Source organism: Schistocerca piceifrons, chromosome 4, assembly GCF_021461385.2.
Source record: "Schistocerca piceifrons isolate TAMUIC-IGC-003096 chromosome 4, iqSchPice1.1, whole genome shotgun sequence".
NCBI classification, from domain to species: domain Eukaryota; kingdom Metazoa; phylum Arthropoda; class Insecta; order Orthoptera; family Acrididae; genus Schistocerca; species Schistocerca piceifrons.
The window spans coordinates 208,329,095-208,348,413 of record NC_060141.1 but is presented as its reverse complement, the minus strand read 5'-3'; the positions used below and the strand labels follow the sequence as shown (position 1 = coordinate 208,348,413).

General features: G+C 42.4%; 1 long non-coding RNA gene across 1 annotated transcript; it reads left to right on the top strand.

The window, feature by feature from the left end:
- The first annotated feature begins 921 nt into the window (after positions 1-921).
- LOC124796420 lies at positions 922-13,476 on the top strand. Its single transcript, XR_007016764.1, has 3 exons — positions 922-1,025; positions 3,539-3,689; positions 13,312-13,476. It is a non-coding gene; the product is annotated as an uncharacterized LOC124796420 (long non-coding RNA).
- Positions 13,477-19,319: the final 5,843 nt, after the last annotated feature.

Below are 19,319 nucleotides of genomic sequence, written 5' to 3'. Positions count from 1 at the left end.
ATACGCATCAAATCTTCAAGATTCTTCTGTAGCTCTACATTTCTAAAGCTATTCTCCTCATGTCTGAACTGTTTATCGTCCATTTTCACTTCCATATAAAGCTGCACTTCAGATAAATATTTTAAAAAAAGACTTCCTAAAACTAAAACGCATACTTCATGTTAACATAGTGTTTATTTACACATTTCATAAAAGCAATTCTTGTTGTCACCTGTCTGTGTTTTATATCCTCTTTACTTCTGCTGTAATCGATTATTTGAGTGAACAAATAGCAAGACATGTCTGCTACTTTTAAAGACTCATTTTGAAAACTCTTTCAAATAGCTGAGTACTATGGGACTTAACTTCTGAGGTCATCAGTCTCCTAGAACTTAGAACTACTTAAACCTAACTAACTTAAGGACGTCACACACATCCATGCCCAAGGCAGGATTCGAACCGCGCGACCGTAGCGATCGCGCGGTTCCAGACTGTAGCGCCTAGAACCGCTCGGCACCCAGGCTGGAAAAAATTCTTTCCCACGGTATCTTTACGAATTACTTCGCTTACACTCAAACACCCCTGTTTTATTGATATTCGTCTTGCAGCATGTTTTCAAGACAATATTAATTCCGTTTAACTGATATTCCACGCCCTTCCGTCATGGCAGAATTAGTGTCATCGGTTTTTCCAGATAGCATAGTGGACGGGCTACAACTCGAGTGTATGGATGAACACGTAAATCTGCATATGCTATTTGCTAAATTTAGTCGTTTTGTCTTGAACGCTGATTCAGACGCACATCCTGACGAAATAGAGCAGCTAATTAAAGCAGCCAGATAAAGACGTCGGAGCTGTAGTGAAGCCATCTGGCTGCACTGTCTCAATTACCTCCGGGAATCAGCATGGGCTCCGTGTGACGTCTTCTCCGTGGCGGTGGACAGAGTATAAAGGGCGAGTTGGCTGTCTTCAGGCCGCAGCTTCCAGTGGAGACGTCAGCCGACTTGGACTCAGGGAAGAATTAACACACAGCGGAACAGAAGCAGGTCAGTCGCGGAGCCCTTCTTTTCAGATACGGACGAACATGAGGCCTCCTCAGCGTAACATCCTCTTACTCTGCGTTGCATTCAAAGCTTGCAGTTTATCAAAACATGTCTCTCACACGTTAGTCATTCGATAACTTTTACCGACTGCACTTAATTTCCGATCACTGGCTCCTTCCCGCAGAATATTGTTTAGGATAGTCTACCATCCTTATAACTTTGTTGTGCACATTCAGTAAAAAAGTAAAGTAAGAAGTCTCACAGTGCCGAATGCTTGAACCTTTTGGTAAAAATTGGTTTCACCTATGTAGGGGTAAACTGTGGAAACTACTCAGCACAGGTGTTGCAGTAAGAAGTAGGGAAAATGCCGTATTTAAAATGCAGATGTGTAAATGAATAGCCGGCCGGAGTGGCCGAGCGGTTCTAGGCGCTACAGTCTGGAACCGCGCGACCGCTACGGTCACAGGTTAGAATCCTGTCTCGGGCATGGATGTGTGTGATGTCCTTAGGTTAGTTAGGTTTAAGTAGTTCTAAGTTCTAGGGGACTGATGACATCAGCAGTTAAGTCCCATTGTGCTCAGAGCCATTTGAACCATTTTTTGTAAATGAATAGGTAGTAGTTTTTAATGACTATTAATATTTTAGAATGAAGTCATAGAGCCTAATAATGGTGCGTAGCATTGATTAAAAATCCTTGAAGAACTGTTACACGGTCCAATCACATTGATGTGACCACCACCGTTGTTCGACGTCAAAATGCAATAACCATTCACAGACGGCAGGTGGCATCACTAGAAGTGAAGGCTACACAAAGCATGTCGGGGGGACGTGGAAAACAATGCGGTCGTTCTCGAAATGCGTAAACGGAGCGATTTATCTGATCAAAAGGGCATGATCATTGGTTTTCGGGTCAGGGGTGGAAGCATTTCCGAAAAGGCTATGTTTCTAAACTGCTCACCTGCCGCCGTGGTTAAAGTTTACCGTGCATGGCAAAATGGCGCTGTCCAAAACCGACGCCGAGGTAACTATTGTACACCACGGGCCATACATGACAGGACTGAAGAACAGCTACGGCGATGTGTACGGGCGAATACACGTGGAAGTAAAATAAAAATATAGCATTTCAGTCTTTGATCGCTATTTTCTTTTATTTTCAAAAAAAATATCGATCAAAGACTGAAATGTCATATTTTTATTTAATGAACGATCGCGGAAATCCCATGAAGACAATCATGTCTAGTTTTGATACACGTGGAAGTGTTAAGCAACTGACCGCCCAGGGGACTACCAACAATGTCTCCTCAACGGTGAACGACCGTTCAGTGAACGTTGCTGCGTATTGGGCTCCGCAGTCGGCACCTGCTTCATGCAGCCATGCTGACTGCTGTTCATCAGCGACGAAGGCTAGAAACTGCACGCCAATACTGCTACTGGGCGTCCACAGACTGGCGACAGGTGGCCTTTTCAGATGAATCACGTTTTATGCTTCTTCAAGCAGATGTCCGTTGGCGTTTACGACCCTGCGACAGCCATCAGAAGGGGAGGAGCCCGTAGGAAGGAGAGTTATGGTCTGGGGAATGTTTTCGTGGCATTTACTCAGTGATCTCACCATTCTGAAAGACACAATGGATCAATACACGTATGCAGCTATCCTTGGTGACCTTGCCCACACCTGATGGAGTTTGTTTTCCCTCGGTACGATGGCATCTGCCAGCAGGACAATGCATCGACTCACAGTTTGCAGTGCACATGCGTCGTTCCAAGAGAGGCAGGATGAGTTTACGGTCCACCCCTGGTTGCCAAACTCTCTGAATTTGAACCTAGTCGAGAACCTGTGGGACCACCTCGATCGAGTTGTTCGCGCCATGGATCCCGAACAGAGAACATGGCGCAGCTAGCCGCGGTACCTTCCAAAACTTCACTGACTCTCTACTTGCACCTCCACGCTGCAAAAGGTGGTTATTCGAGCTTTTGGCAGGTGGTCACATTAATATGACTGGACTGTATAATAAACCTCTGTGTCTGGCGAACGACGGTCACCATTAGATGTATTCAATATATCGTCTGTACATCTTAGTGGAACTACCCTAATTCTGCATACTCATTCCACAGTGATACAGTGCTTTTTTTCCTACTTACGTATAATTATTTTATGAACAAAGCCGATTAGTCAAGTATTTATTGAAGTTTCCGCTTAATTAAGCCATTTGAGATATAAAAAGGAGAACTGTGGCTACCACTGACGTCAACTGGTGTGTTTCATTAACACAACACATGATACAGACTACTCTGTTCAGAAAATAATAACGTAGGATAACAGCCATCTCGGGCAAAACAGTGCCACCACCTTCAGTTAAAGTTAATAATTTACAGAAATATATTTGTGAACCATTGTTTTATCCGATATATTTTTTGTGATACCTACAATTGCTGCAATGTTGACAGGATGGTTCTAAAACTATAACGCTTAGTCGGCTGCCTTAACCGGCTGTAACGGCGCACTCCCTCGTTTTCAGGATGAGGCAAGGCTGTGCGCTAACTCTGGTGCTGGTGGTGGCGGTGTGCGCAGCGCTGTCTGCGGCGCAGCTCAACTTCTCCACCGGTTGGGGTCGGCGCTATGCAGATCCCAACGCTGACCCCATGGCGTTCCTCTACAAGCTCATACAGGTCAGCCACACACCATCGTCCAGTCATACTTTAGGACACACCTCTATAAGATCATAAAGGTCAGCCACACCCCAACATCCCATCACACTTTAGGGTATACCTCTACAAGCTCATAAAGGTCAGCCATGCCCCAACATCCAATCACACTTTAGGGTATACCTCTACAAGGTCATAAAGGTCAGCCACATCCCAACATCTCCTCACATTTTATGACATACCTCTACACGTTCCTGTTGGTTTGGCTCACCCCAACATCTTATCACTCTCAGAGCCTACCTGTAAAGCCTCGTACAGGTCAGGAACATCACCTCGCCCAAAGCACCCATGGCTCATCCTAAGAACCCATCATACCCTCCGATGTACCTCTACAAGTTCATACACGTCAGACAGACCCCAACAACTCATCACATTTTATGACATACATTCACAGGACCGTAAAGGTCACGAACATCCCAAAATACCACCTCACCCAAATCCTACATTTAAAGACTCATACAGGCCAGGTACATGTTAAGAACCATCGCACACTGAGTCCTACCTCTATAGATATATTCGGGTCATATGAGTCCTAGCATTCTACTAGACAACGGGACCTACCTATTACACGTCATACATGTCCTGCAACAGGCCTTCGGTAATCGTAATTAGAATATATAAACATCAACCCTACGAATTCAGAAAGTCTGTCGCTGGTGTGTTCAGTGACTAGCAAATTGGACAATACGCTACTAAAAAATCCACCAAATTCCCCGAAGCGCAACTGTTCTTAAGATTCTATGTCTTTTACGGGGAATCGAGCTTCGTTAAAGATGGGCGCTAGAAATCTAATTGAATACACCTTACAGCTCAGTGCGAAATAGGTAGTTAATATTCATTTAGCGCCTTTTCAGCTCGAATTCGCCCTCTTCCTCTGCTTTCGTATTAGACCAGTGAGCAAATTGGTTAACGCGCTTGTTAGAAGGCGGGTGACCGATCAACTTACTGCAACACTTACAAGACTATCGTGGAAGCTACTGAAAAATAATCGGTACGAAATATTTCAGTGACCTTTTAGTTTAATTTAAAGACATATACCACAGAAAATGCGATTGGCTTTCAGTCGTTTTCCGTACAACAATTTGTCACTAACTTCTCCGGTTTTAAGACTGAAATAAAGTTCTACAAAAACACAATTTATACTATGTGCGCCCGCATCTCGTGGTCGTGCGGTAGCGTTCTCGCTTCCCACGCCCGGGTTCCCGGGTTCGATTCCCGGCGGGGTCAGGGATTTTCTCTGCCTCGTGATGGCTGGGTGTTGTGTGCTCTCCTTAGGTTAGTTAGGTTTAAGTAGTTCTATGTTCTAGGGGACTGATGACCATAGATGTTAAGTCCCATAGTGCTCAGAGCCATTTTTATACTATGTGCAAAAAAGGTCTTTGTTAGGTGAGAGAATTGAAATAAGACACGGCAGTATATGTGACGATAACATTAATTTTTCGGCTAATTAAGATACAGAGCTTAACTTTCATGAACCTTACAGAACTTTAGCAACAAGAAAGATGAAACCTAGACAGTAGAAAAACGAATCTTTTTCCGCGATAAACATTTACAAAGCTAACACACAGATTATACACCAACATGAGTCGATAAAAATTACAAACTTCTTTCCATCAAGGGAAAGAAATCTTTACAAAAATCTATCATTGAAATTATAAATCGATACAAATCTCAATTTAATTCAATGGTAATGTTTTATACCACCTATGTAATCTATTTCAAACACGAAATTAACGGTTGTCGGATAGGGTAAGTCAGGCCCTAAATACAAATAGGCATGTATCGTTCTCTTCTCTTCAATTCATTCATGTTAACTGAGGGGGAGAGGAAGTCAGGCTGTGTAGTAAAACCACAATCACTCACAAACGCACTTTTCCTCTGGTACAAGTATCCTCAACGCAGTAAAAAAACGAACAGTGCTAGTAGGTTGACACAACTTGCAGAGATTTCTTCATGCTTTGCAGCACGAACCTCATCCAGCTTCAAGTTGCTACTGACTCATAGTATGCTGCTGTATTTGGTTGCAAAAATGAATTAGACAAACGGCCTCTCGTCTCAGACGTTCACAGAAAATTTCCCTGTTGCCATTTCCATATGAGAGCTTTCCAAACACCTCATTTCACCTTGGCGGTCGAAACTTTATTGTGTAAGATAGTATTCCCACGTAAAGCCTCTATTTTATCTAGACTGCCTGCCCAAATTACACCCCATTGACTGTAGCTTGTTCTTGCATGGTGGATTATCAACATTGCTGGGTATAGCTGCCGGTGAGTCTTCCGGGTTGTTGGTCGTCGTCCATTACACTTCTTCGTTCCTGACGTTTCGTCTAGAGCTACGTCGGATATCTCCAGAGGTGCTTCTGGTTCCGCTGAGTCTTACCGACAAGACTCAGGACCAACTCTGAAGAAGTCAAACATGTCTCTGGACGAAACGTCAGGAACGAAGAAGCGTAATGGATGACGACCATACAATCCGAACGATTCGTCAGCACCTACGACAAATGATCCTGAAAGGCTCGCATAATTCGAGAGCGTAGCTCTCCCAAGTTTACAATTCTGATTAATACTGCACATTCTGCTTGTTTCGCACACTAACATTAAATAAAAGACCAATATTTACACTGTAAAATAATGACAGGAATATAAATATGATTATTACTTGAGGTAGTCTTACGACGACTTCTTGCTACAAAATTATTTGACGGGGCAGCCTGTAGATGGCACCAGTGAAGATTCTCTGCAACGCCGAAGAGTGCGGATACTGCCTGACGCGTTGCCTATGTTGTGTGTCTACTTATACATCTGTAGACTCATATAAATCAGACGCATTCCAGAATCCTACAGGACACAGTGACCTCCCGCGACAGGCTCATACAAATCAAACACGTCCTCATAATTATCTGATGTGGACAGAGCATTACACAAGACTAAGTAAATCCTCTCATCGTTGTCCTGGACGTAATGCCTGTAGTGATGACTCGACATTACCACTTTATCTACACAGCCTTTATAAAAAAAATGGCATCTTAAGGAAAATGATTGCTTTGTCAATAGATCGAACATGTACATTTTCGGGGATATCATTGTAGAAACAGTTTTCATTTTAGCTGTATTATTTTACTGTCCAGCTCATGAAATTGTCCATCTCAGGGTCCTAAGTAACTCATTATAAATAACCACATTCCATATGTATTAGTACCAGCAGGACTACTATAAACTATTAGTAGTATGTGGGATGTGGGACAACCTCTTCATGCGAAACACGAGACAACGATCAAAGCAGTGAATGGGAGCTTCCCAAACGTGAAACAATAACTAGCGAATATTGGGCAAAAATTCCTGATCCTCAGGACTAAAAAGTACATGAGAAGGAAACAAGACTACACAAGAAAAAAAATCACGTTCAGTTAGATAGTTTTCCCTGTTGATAAAGGTCCTTTAGCACTTACTCTCCATAAGCTTTTTTCTGGTGCCACAGTCATAGATTTACTGAAATACAATTCCGTTCTCCACCCTGCTTGTTATACAGTTACTGTACTTATGTCACGATCAGCTGATTTCGATTGTTTTCTGGTTTCAATACGAGTATAGGAGAATAGCCTGTAAATGGCAAACAGCCAAAATCAGCCGACCTGACATAAATGACAGTGATTGTATAACAACCAGGGTGGTCAATGGAGTTGTCTTTCAACTCATTCATCAGATTTCATATCCCTGTTTCCATCTATTTCCCTTATTTAAAGGAATTTGCTGCCGGAAAGCTTCCTGAGTCTAGTGAAGAGATTATGGTAGCCCCAGACGCATGTTTGGCAAATCTTGTTGCACTTCTTGAATGTTTTCCATTCATTACGAATAAAAGATAGAACTTTTGTCCTTGACATGACAGCCACTCAGACAGCCAAGATATTCTGTCCTTGCGCTCACATTGACTGGTCAGCACCATTGCAAGTCCAGAAGGCAGCTGGAGGCGCAGCGTCTCGCCGTCTGGAAAGAGTTTTTTCTAAAGCCGTCAGTCTTTTCATTGATTTGATGCTGTCCTCCATTTATTCCCATCCTGTGGTAGTATTCTCAGCTATACTTAGCAAAAATGAGCTATTTCTACTGTGATGTCATAGAAAAACCCAATACGATAAGTGAAATCTGACAACCATGCAGCGTGCACCACATATGGAACATTTATAAGCTCCAACTACTGTAGATCTCACAACCTTTGCATCCCATGACTCCTGGGGAAAAGCCAGAAGGATATGACCTAGAGCCAAGACGTCTTTGCTAACAGCACCAAACACTTCTGAAAGCTATGGCGCTCCAACTGTTAATACCCCATATCAACGTGATAGGTATGTGTGTGAAGCAGAACTTGTACTGACCTATCGTGTTGCGCCTGTGGTCAGACCTACAGCACTTTTGAAACTCTACAGCTCACACGCCTTCAGCGAGTTTTGCTATAAGACAGTAGTGCAATGAGTAATTTGTTACAATTTTTGCTACAACATGACGACGTATGTGGTGCTTGGTTACAATTTTGCTATAACAGGGACAATTTGTTACATATTGCTGTAACAGGGGTGAAACTGTCACACCAATCACCCTTTACAATCTGTTTTGTGTATTCTAGCCTTGGTCTTCCCGTGTCGTTTTCCGCCTTTGCTGCGTATGCCTGGATGGCGAAGCAGATCTCTGACTAATCTGTCCCTTTATCTGGTAAGGGTCTTCCACAGACGTTTTTCCTTACTTATTCTTTATAGTGGGTCTCCATTTACTCTCCACAATCTAAATGCTTAAAGTTTCGTCTTCTCAAAATCTCCGCTAGTCGTTTACTTTAATACAGTGCTGTGCTCCAGACACAGTTTTCCTGGAACTTCTTCATTTCTGTATAATATTTGACACCTGTAAAGCTTTTTTATTCAAAAACTCTTTCTTCCTCTATCTTAATTTACATCTGCTATCTTCTTTGCTCCGAGCATCCTAGGCAATCTTTTTCCTAGTTGGAGAAATTATTTCACTTATCTCACTATTGTGTCGTCCGCCCCCGGTAGCTGAGTGGCAGCCGGCACGGTAGCTCAGCGCGTTCGGTCAGAGGGGTGGTTGGCAGGTTAGCCTCTGTAATAAAAAACTGAATGAAAAGATAAACAACGAACTTGAACGGATGTCACGTGACATCCGCAACGACCATACTCAAAAAAAGAAAAAAAAGTGGGCAGCCTGACAGAGCGTCAATCCTAAGTGCCCGGGTTCGATTCCCGACTGGGTCGAAAATTTTCTCCGTTCAGAGACTGGGTGTTGTGTTGTCCTCATCATCATCATCATTTCATATCCATCGATGAGCAAGTCGCCGAATCGAAAGACTTGCACCCGGCGAACGGTCTGCCCGACGGGAGGCCCAAGTCACACGACATTTACATTTTACTGTTGTATCGTTTCCAATTTTGATGTTAAACTAATTGTCATACCCCTTTATACTACACTTTATCGCCGGCCAGGGTGGCCGAGCGGTTCTAGGCACTACAGTCTGGAACCGCGCGACCGCTACGCTCGCAGGTTCGAATCCTGCCTCGAGCATGCATTTTTGTGATGTCCTTAGGTTAGTTAGGTTTCAGTAGTTCTAAGTTCTAGGGGATTGATGACCTCAGATGTTAAGTCCAATAGTGCTCAGAGCCATTTGAACCATTTTACACTTCATCAACTTTGTCTTGGTTTTGTTTGTCCTATGTGATATTTGTGATAAACACACCGATGAGGCTAAACATTGTGATGACATGTGCAATAGCAGGTTGGTTCACCTTTGGAATACAATACAGCAGTGATTCTGTGTGGTGTGGATTAGATAAGTCCTTATTAGGTTGCCAAAGGTGTGTGGCACCAAGAGCATACATACAGATCACACACCTAGCGTACCAGGTGTGTTCCGTCGGGTTCAGATCAGGCGAAAGTAGTGGTCAAGATATCATCGTGATTTCACACTGTCATTCTCTTCAAACCACGGTAACACAGTTCTGGCCTTGTGACACGGATCATTATCCTGTTGGAGAATGCCGTCACTGTTGAGGAAAACATCTAGCACAAGGAGGAGCACGTAGTATGAAATAACGTTCGCACGGTACACAGCTGTCTTGGTGCCATCTATTACTACCAAAGGTCGCATGGAAGCATAAATGAATGTCCCCCAGAATACTGTCCCCGCCAACCTGCGTCCAAGGAGCAGTGCATGTTTCGAGCAGCTGTCTTCGCCGGCATGACAATGTACCCGAACAAAACAATCAGCATGGCCCAACAATAAACGTGATTCTTCGACTGGTCGGCACATCAAGATCGTTCACAGTGTAGCGTACCTAAAATGGGATACCTGAAAAATTGTAATTTTTTTAATTGTTTTACCCTCTCTCTCTTACTCACGATTTATAGGAGGATAAACCTTACAAAACTATACAACGTGTGGTGTAGAATTAATGTTATCTCAGTAATTTCAATTTTTTTCACTTTCTGTCCTTAACATCGGTTTGTTGCAGAATTCTAGAACATATTCTGACTTCCAATATAATAAATTTCCTAGGGACCGAGAAGCTTGTATCCAAGAATCAGCACTGTTTTAGAAAGTGTCACTCGTGTGAAACTCAGCTTCCTATTTCCTCACGAGATGCACTGCGAACTAAGGATGAAGAGTAACAGGTAGGTCCATTTTCCTAAATTTCCGAAAATCATTTGACGTAGTACCACACTGCAGAATGTTAATGAATTTACGAGCATACGGAACGGGTTCCCAGATATGTGACTGACTCGAAGACTTCTTAAGTAATAAAATCCATTATGTTGTCCTCGTCGGCGAGTGTCCGTCATCAGAGACAAGCGTATCGTCATGAGAGCCCCAGGGGAAAATGATCTGGTGGATAGGGTGGGCAGAAAGCTGCGGTTGTTTACAGATGATGCTGTGGTGTACGGTAAGGTGTCGAAGTTGATTGACTGTAGGAGGATACAAGACGAATTAGACAAAATTTCCGGTTGGTGTGATGAATGACAGCTAGCTCTAAATGTAGAAAAATGTAAGTTAATGCGGATCAGTAGAAAAAACAAGCCCGCTATCTTCGGGTACAGCATTAGTAGTATCCTGCTTTACACAGTCACGTCTTTTAAATATCCGGGCGTAAAGTTGCAAAGCGATATGAAATGGAACGAGCGTGTGAGGATTGTGATAGGGAAGGCGAAGGATCGACTTCGGTTTATTGAGAGAATTTTAGGAAAGTGTGTTTCATCTGTAAAGGTGACCGCGTATAGGAGATAGTGCTGCCTTTTATTAAGCACGGCTTGAGTGTTTGGGATCCGCACCAGATGGGATTAGAGGAACACATTGACGCAATTCAGGGGCGGGATGTTAGACTGGTTACCGGTAAGTTCGAACAACATGCAAGTATCAGCGAGATGCTTGAGGAACTCAAATGGGAGTGACTGGAGGGAAGACGACGTTCTTTCCGAGGAGCGCTATTGAAAAAAGGAAAGGAAATGGCTAACAGTGGTACAGGATACCACCCGCCACTCACCGTACGGGGGCTTGCGTAGTATGTACGTCGATGTAGATGTAGCTATAGATATTGCATACGACAGAAGGACTAAATTGGTAACTGTTGAAGGGATACTGAATGTTCACCAGTGTTTGGAGAACGGGAAATCATGTTCTCATGCTCTTCATGACCATGGTACAAATGGCGTATTTCAGAAAGATGATGTAAGAGCGCAACTTCACATCACAAACACCTTGAGGAATGTGTTGATTTGTGACTGGCTTACCCGGTCCTGTAACACTAGGATGCGACGAAAGAAGATATACTTCCATACCAGGCTCCAGCCAGCAAGGTAAATGAACCGAAACAGCGTGTGTTTCAGACATGGCGAGAAATCTCTCAAGGTGACTGCCGGAGGCTGTTTGCTTCCATGGCACAAGAAATACAACAGTATGTTCTTGGCAGTGGTGGTCATACCTCATACTGCTCTTGATGGATGCCAGTTCCAATTGGAATGAAAGTTAATCATTTAATGTCCGTTATATGGTGAACATTTCCACAAAGTTTGATACATACTTGACTCTTACTTGATTTGATTATACTTCCCAATAACACTGCTGGATGGTGGCAGCATCTGTCCTGCTATCTGTAAATGGATTGCCAACAGCTTCCCGGAAAGCGAAATGTCTGTCTGAATAGTGATCCCCCTTTAGAGCTTATGTGGAGGAAGTGTCACAAATCTGGTTCTGAGGTGTCGCTGCATCGATTGTGCTTAGGTAATGCATCTTACTGTAAAATAACAGTACAGACTTAACTTTCGCTCATAGTGAGGTAGTGAGGTAATTTTCTTCAAAAAGGAAATTAGTTGTGTCCGTGTTTGCTTGAAAAATAAATTAATTTGAGCGTTCTGCATTGAGAAAAAAGGTTTCTTGATTTCTTCTCTTTACCCATATATGTTTCGTTGAAGTTGCGCATTCATTAGAGGGCTCCACTTTATTCTAGTGTAAAAGGTAAATACACGATGGTTGAAAATTTATTCATTTCTTTTTAAAAAAAAGTCTTAAATGCAATAACAACTCTCGATGCATAATAATAATAGAGCTGCCATGTAAAAAAAAAGCCGTAGTAGAAGCACAGGAAACAGTAAACGAGTGCTTACTTCTCTGTTATTGAAATGTCTTTCTGTTCTGAGAACGACGTTCAAAATCAAACAATATAAAGCACTTGCCACTCTATCTTTGATTCTCTCCCACAGATAGGGATATAATATATGTAGTTGCAGTTACGAGAAACCTACAACATAAAAAATAAGTTAACGTAGCGATTAAAAATACTTTTCTGTTCTCACAAATTTACATCTTGCGACGAAAGTAACACCTTTCTCAAGAGAGAAGCCGATGCATTTTCGCGAACAATCTAAAAAATTTTGGATTGACTAGAGACTTAGCCGCGCGGGAGTAGCCGAGCGGTCTTAGACGCTGCAGTCATAGACTGTGCGGCTGGTCCCGGCGGAGGTTCGAGTCCTCCCTCGGGCATGGATGTGGGTGTTTGTCCTTAGGACAATTTAGGTTAAGTAGTGTGTAAGCTTAGGGACTGATGACCTTAGCAGTTAAGTCCCATAGGATTTCACACACATTTGGCTACAGACTTAACGTAGGCAAGAGACAAAAATAATAATAAGTAAATAACAGCGGTCAGATAAATAATCATATCAAAGCGAAAAAAGTAGCGCATGTACCAGTAGTTCCATTTTACATCTAAATTTTCGACCCTCAATGTAGCAACGTAAAATATAGTTATTAGCTCCAGATAAAAAACCGTGTACAAACACCAGTGTATTGCAGAAGACGGGCGACAAAACGAACAACTAAATGCTCTGTAAAGAAACATGTCTTGCTAAAAACAGTTTTGTGAATCTAATGATCCAAACATCAACTTGATGTATTTTCATCCAGTATTTACTAGTACAGTAGAATAAAGAGAATCCCACTGATGGTTAACATCATCGAAACAAAACCCAGAAAATAAAATTATATTCTGCATTTTCTTCCTGTCACATTTTTCTGAATCATGTCACTGATTTTGTTTCAGATTGAGGCGAGGAAGTTAGCCGGCTGCTCAAATTAAACTCTGCAGATACCGTCGAGCAAGCCCGCACACTTGAACTACAAGTACAATTATTATGATTTGTTTTCCTTAATTGCGAACTATGTGTGCTTCTCAAATCAACCAATAAAAATAACTGATGCAGTCAAATTGTGTACTTGTTTATTCTTTCGGACAAACAGTTCGAAACTGTCTCTAACATTTATTTGAGTTACTTCTCCGATGTGGAGGACGAGCGAATACAGCACCATGTAAGATACTCCAACAAGGGAAGCATACACCCAACAGGTCACCGAATTTCCCCATCTTTGTAAATGTACTCACGCTATCTGTAATAAATGTCGGTCTAGTACGATGCGTTTCTCAAGCGTTTTCGATAAACCGAGTTTCAAAGTTTTATGAGTCAGTATGAGGGTTATAAATACAAAATCAAGTAGGGGTAACGCAGGAGTAGGTTTAATAATGAATAAAAAAATAGGAGTGCGGGCAAGCTACTACAAACAGCATAGTGAACGCATTATTGTGGCCAAGATAGAAACGAGGCCCACGCCTACTACAGTAGTACAAGTTTATATGCCAACTAGCTCTGCAGATGATGAAGAAATTGATGAAATGTATGATGAGATAAAAGAAATTATTCAGGTAGTGAAGGGAGACGAAAATTTAATAGTCACAGATGACTGGAATTCGAGATTAGGAAAAGGGAGAGAAGGAAACATAGTAGGTGAATATGGATTGGGGGAAAGAAATGAAAGAGGAAGCCGTCTGGTAGAATTCTGCACAGAGCATAACTTAATCATAGCTAACACTTGGTTCAAGAATCATAAAAGAAGGTTGTACACATGGAAGAATCCTGGAAATACTAGAAGGTATCAGATAGATTATATAATGGTAAGACAGATATTTAGGAACCAGGTATTAAATTGTAAGACATTTCCAGGGGCAGATGTGGACTCTGACCACAATCTATTGGTTATGAACTGTAGATTAAAACTGAAGAAACTGCAGAAAGGTGGGAATTTAAGTAGACGGGACCTGGACAGACTGATTAAAGCAGAGGTTGTACAGAGTTTCAGGGAGAGCATAAGGAAACAATTGTCACAAATGAGGGAAAGAAGAAGAATGGGTAGCTCTGAGAGATGAAGTAGCGAAGGCAGCAGAGGATCAAGTAGGTAAAAAGACGAGGGCTAGTAGAAATCTTTGGATAACAGAAGAAATATTGAATTTAATTGATGAATGGAGAAAATATAAAAATGCAGTAAATGAAGCAGGCAAAAAGGAATACAAACGTCTCAAAAATGAGATCGACAGGAAGTGCAAAATGACTAAGCAGGGATGGCTAGAGGACAAATGTAAGGATGTAGAGGCTTACCTCACTAGGGGTAAGATAGATACTGCTTACAGGAAAATTAATGAGACCTTTGGAGAAAAGAGAACCACTTGTCTGAATATCAAGAGCTCAGATGGAAACCCAGTTCTAAGCAAAGAAGGGAAAGCAGAAAGGTGGAAGGACTATATAGAGGGTCTATACAAGGGCGACGTACTTGAGGACAATATTCTGGAAATGGAAGAGAATGTAGATGAAGATGAAATGGGAGATGCGATACTGCGTGAAGAGTTTGACAGAGCACTGAAAGACCTGAATCGAAACAAGGCCCCGGTTCTAATTTACATTAGAACTACCGACAGCCTTGGGAGAGCCAGTCCTAAAAAAACTCTACCATCTGGTGAGCAAGATGTATGAGACAGGCGAAATATCCTCAGACTTCAAGAAGAATATAATAATTCCAATCCCAAAGAAAGCAGGTGTTGACAGATGTGAAAATTACCGAACAATCAGTTTAATAAGCCACAGCTGCAAAATACTAACGCGAAGTCTTTACAGACGAATGGAAAAACTAGTAGAAGTCGACCTTGGGGAAGATCAGTTTGGATTCCGTAGAAATACTGGAACACGTGAGGCAATACTGACCTTACGACTTATCTTACAAGAAAGATTAAGGAAAGGCAAACCTACGTTTCTAGCATTTGTAGACTTAGAGAAAGCTTTTGACAATTTTGACTGGAATACTCTCTTTCAAATTCTAAAGGTGGCAGAGGTAAAATACAGGGAGCGAAAGGCTATTTACAATTTGTGCAGAAACCAGATGGCAGTTATAAGAGTCGAGGGACATGAAAAGGAAGCAGTGGTTGGGAAGGGAGTGAGACAGGTTTGTAGCCTCTCCCCGATGTTATTCAATCTGTATATTGAGCGAGCAGTAAAGGAAACAAAAGAAAAATTCGGAGTAGAAATTAAAATCCATGGAAAAGAAATAAAAAGTTTGAGGTTCGCCGATGACATTGTAATTCTGTCAGAGACAGCAAAGGACTTGGAAGAGCAGTTGAACGGAATGGACAGTGTCTTGAAAGGAGGATATAAGATGAACATCAACAAAAGCAAAACGAGGGTAATGGAATGTAGTCAAATTAAGTCGGGTGATGCTGAGGGAATTAGATTAGGAAATGAGACACTTAAAGTAGTAAAGGAGTTTTGCTATTTGGGGAGCAAAATAACTGATGATGGTCGAAGTAGAGAGGATATAAAATGTAGACTGGCAATGGCAAGGAAAGCGTTTCTGAAGAAGAGAAATTTTTTAACGTCGAGTACAGATTTAAGTGTCAAGAAGTCGTTTCTGAAAGTATTTGTATGGAGTGTAGCCATGTATGGAAGTGAAACGTGGACGATAAATAGTCTGGACAAGAAGAGAATAGAAGCTTTCGAAATGTGGTGCTACAGAAGAATGCTGAAGATTATTTGGGTAGATCACGTAACTAATGAGGAAGTATTGAATAGGATTGGGGAGGAGTTTGTGGCACAACTTGACTAGAAGGGATTGGTTGGTAGAACATTGTCTGAGACATCAAGGGATCACCAATTTAGTATTGGAGTGCAGCGTGGAGGGTAAAAATCGTAGAGGGAGGCCAAGAGATGAATACACTAAGCAGATGCAGAAGGATGTAGGTTGTGGTAGGTACTGGGAGAGGAAGAAGCTTGCACAGGATACAGTAGCATGGAGAGCTGCATCAAACCAGTCTCAGGACTGAAGACCACAACAACACAACAACAACATGAGTCAGTTGAATACCTTCAGTTGAATAACATACGAGAGTGCCAACACTCGGGCAGCGGAAACAGCGCAACTGCCTAATACGGCAGACTAGAGGTCATCCATTGCTGGTTTGGTGTCATAATTTTTTCCAGTCTTCCACCAACACACATATCGCTGCAGCGAATCATGTTTCTTCGGAAAGGAACAATAATAAAAACACCTGTGATAGTGATACACTCGTGGCGAAGTATGTCGAGGAATCATAATAAAATATTTATTTATCGTACACTAGCGCTCTTAATGAAATGTTGCCGTTGTAAAGTCATTATAAACTAAACGTATTGTTACAGTGTACAGTAATGAACGAGTATCTTAATCATTTATGAAATGGTTACTTAAATTCGACCACTTCCCGTACTGAAATACAGTGATCTGCAACGCAACCAATATAAAAGTAGGTATCATTGATTTGTTTCAGAGACTGAGGATGCAGCTGCTTTTTATTGATGCTCCAAAACAAAACAAAAATTGTTCAAATGGCTCTAAGCACTATGGGACTTAACATCTGAGGTCATCAGTGCCCTAGACTTAGAACTAAATAAACCTAACTAACCTAAGGACATCACACACATGCATGCCCGAGGCAGGATTCGAACCTGCGACCGTACCAGCCTCGTGGTTCCGGACTGAATCGCCTAGAACCGCTCGTCCACAGCGGCCGGTGCTGCAAAACAATTCAGATATTGTGTGCGCTAATCGAAGAAGATACGGCTCAGTATGACTTAACTGCAGCTGTCACATAAAGGTACTGGTAATTAAATGTTCATTTCATCACGATCCCTTATTATACCACCAATACTCTGTTTGATCAAAAGTATCCGGACACTCCTATGCAATGCTCCATTGTAAAATAAGGTGTGGAGTATTGTGTTGTCAAATGAGAAGCTGTAATACCAGCATTCGTCGGCCAGGAGAGCTCAAGCTACTTCGAACGTGGCCTAGTCACTGGATGTCACCTGTGAAACTAATGTATCAGGGACATTTCGACTCCTGTAAAGCTCCCAGGATGACTGCCGGTGACGTGATTGTGAAGTGGAAACGCGGAGGGATAACCATGCCTAAACCAAGGCCAGGCAGATCTCACGAACTGATGGCCAGGAACCGTCGAGCATTGAGGACGGTTTTTGTAAAAAGTGGCACCAAATCAGAGGAAAGTGTCACTCTTGAATTCCAAAGTGCTACCAGTAGACGAGCTAACACAATGACTGTGCGTATGGAGTTAAAAATAATGAGGTGCAATGGTCGAGCATCCCTCAACTCTAAGCGACGCTTGAGGTGGTGTAAAGAACAGTGCCATTCAACAGTGGATGACTCGAAACGAGTGTCTTTGTTGTGATGAATCAGGCTACACACGGTGGCAATCCGATGGAAGGGTTTGTGTTTGCCGATTGCTTGGAGAACGTAACCTGCCATCGTATGTAGTGCCAACAGTGAAGTTCAGAGGAGGTGATGTTACGATGTTGGTGTGTTTTTTGTTGTTGGACTGTGGTCCTTTTGTTGTACTTAAGAAAACGCTAAATGTTGTATCATTTGTACACATTTTACAGCAGCGTGTTGTACGCACAGTGGAGGAACAGGTCTGAGATGAAGATGTTTCTGTCAGCACGACAGTGAACCATGCCATAAACTGCAACAGTGATACAGTGGTTTGTGACAATAACATTCCTGAAATGCATCAGCCTGGCCAGATTCCGACCTGAACCCAATGGAACACCTTTGGGATGCATTGGAGAGTTGACTTCGCTCCAGACCCAACGTCCAACATCATTACATTCTGTGATTTCGGCTCTTGGGGAATAATGGGCTCCACAAACATTGAAAGTGCTTCAGCAGAGTTCAAGCCGTCATAAAGGCGAGGGGTGGACATACATCATATTCATGTCCAGTAATAGAAGTCCGGATACTTTTGTTGAGACAGTGTATATAGCGCCGCGAATTTACCATTGTGGATATTATTATTACTGTTATTATTATTATTGTTATTATTTTTGTTCCTTTCCGAAGAAACATGATTCGTCGTAGCAACGCAAGTGTTTGCTAGAAGAACAGGGAAAAGAAAATGACACCTGAACGCAGTATGGACAGATTTCTAGTCTGCTGCCTTAATCGGTTGCGCTGACGCCGCTACTCGGCGGGTAGTACTATTGTTTTCAACAGGCTTTGAAAATGGTTCAAATGGCTCTGAGCACTATGGGACTTAACATCTGAGGTCTTCAGTCCCCTACACTTAGAACTACTTAAACCTAACTAACCTAAGGACATCACACACATCCATGTCCGAGGCAGGATTCGAACCTACGACCGTAGCAGCAGATCGGTTCCGAAATGAAGCGCCAAGAACCCCTCGGCCACAGCGGCCGGCCAGGCCTTGAACCTCAATGACTCGAAAACGCTTAAGAATTGTGTCTTACTGGAGCATCGTTTGTTAAATGTACGTGTGCATTACAATCGTCCAAAGGAGTGACTCGCTGGATGTATGCTTCCATTGCAAGTTTGTCTCCACCCTTCGTCTCTGCTTCTACAAGACATCTTTTTTGCTGTAAAGAGACCATTCGCCTGCAAATGAACCGGCCGGAGTGGCCGTGCGGTTCTAGGCGCTACAGTCTGGAACCGAGCGACCGCTACGGTCGCAGGTTCGACTCCTGCCTCGGGCATGGATGTGTGTGATGTCCTTAGGTTAGTTAGGTTTAATTAGTTCTAAGTTCTAGGCGACTGATGACCTCAGAAGTTAAGTCGCATAGTGCTCAGAGCCATTTGAACCATTTGAACCTGCAAATGAGATCCCTTTCATAAACTTATTGTTTAGATATAACATTACAAAAGCCGTACGTACTTCTTCGAAAA